Source organism: Physeter macrocephalus, chromosome 14, assembly GCF_002837175.3.
Source record: "Physeter macrocephalus isolate SW-GA chromosome 14, ASM283717v5, whole genome shotgun sequence".
NCBI classification, from domain to species: domain Eukaryota; kingdom Metazoa; phylum Chordata; class Mammalia; order Artiodactyla; family Physeteridae; genus Physeter; species Physeter macrocephalus.
Genome location: NC_041227.1, coordinates 23,152,677 through 23,154,249, shown reverse-complemented (window position 1 = coordinate 23,154,249; position 1,573 = coordinate 23,152,677).

The window sequence follows — 1,573 nt, the reverse complement described above, 5'->3', positions numbered from 1 at the left end:
CTTACAGTATTTTATCTTCAGGTCACTTTTCCGTTCTGCCTCAGTTATTCTGCTATTGATTCCTTCCAGAGAATTTTTAATTTCATTTAATATTTTGTTCATCATTGTTTTTTTGCTCTTTAGTTCTTCTAGGTCCTTTTTAAACGTTTCTTGTGTTTTCTCCATTCTATTTCCAAGATTTTGGATCATCTTTACTATTATTACTCTGAATTCTTTTTCAGGTAGGCTGCCTATTACCTCTTCATTTGTTTGGTCTGGTGGGTTTTTACCTTGCTCCTTCGTCTGCTGCATATTTCTCTGTAGTCTCATTTTGTTTAACTTACTGTGTTTGGGGTCTCCTTTTTGCAGGCTGCAGGTTTGCCCTTCCCGTTGTTTTTGGTGTCTGCCCCCAGTGGGTGAGGTTGGTCCAGTGGGTTGTGTAGACTTCTTGGTGGAGGGGACTGGTGCCTGTGTTCTAGTGGGTGGGGCTGGATCTTGGCTTTTTGGCGGGCAGGGCCACTTCTGGTGATGTATTTTGGGGTGTCTGTGAACTTAGTATGATTTTCGGCAGCCTCTCTGCTAATGCGTGGGGTCGTGCTCCTGTCTTGCTAGTTCATTGGCACTGGGCATCCAGCACCAGAGCTTGCTGGCCATTGGGTGGAGCTGGGTCTTAGCATTGAGATAGAGGTCTCTGGGAGAGCTCTCATGGATTGATATTATGTGGGGCTGAGAAGTTTCTGGTGGTCCAATGTCCTGAACTCAGCTCTCCCACCTCAGAGGCTCAGGCCTGACACCAGTCTGGAGCACCAAGACCCTGTCAGCCACACGGCTCAGAAGGAAAGGGAGAAAAAAAGAAAGAAAAAAAATTATTAAAATAAAAAATAATAATAAAAGAAGAGAGCAACCAAACCAATAAACAAATCCCCCAATGATAACAAGTGCTAAAAAGTATACTAAGATAAACATAAAAGTCAGAAACAAATCAGTCATAGACAGCAGACCCCAAGACTACAGTTGCTCCCAAAGTCCACTGCCTCAATTTTGTGGTGATTCATTGTCTATTCAGGTATTCCACAAACGCAGGGTACATCAAGTTAATTGTGGGGATTTAATCTGCTGCTCCTGAGGCTGCATGGAGAAATTTCCTTTTCTCTTCTTTGTTTGCACAGCTCTTGGGGTTCAGCTTTGGTTTTGGCCCCACCTCTGTGTGTAGGTCACCCTCAGGCATCTGTTCCCACCCAGACAGGACAGGGTTAAAGGAGCAGCTGACTAGGGGGCTCTGGCTCACTCAGGCCAGGGAGATGGAGGGGTACAGTAGTTATAATTGGAATGCAGGTCAAGCCTGCAGTGGCAGAGGCCAGCGTGACATTGCAACAACCTAAGGTGCACCGTGTGTTCTCCCGGGGAACTTGTCCCTGGATCACGGGACCCTGGCAGTGGTGTGCTGCACAGGCTCCTGGAGGGGTGTGGATAGTGACCTGTGCTTGCACACAGGATTCTTGGTGGCTGCAGCAGCAGCATTAGCCTTTCATGCCCGTCTCTGGGCTCCAGGCTGATAGCCATGGCTTGCGCCCATCTCTGGAGCTCATTTAGG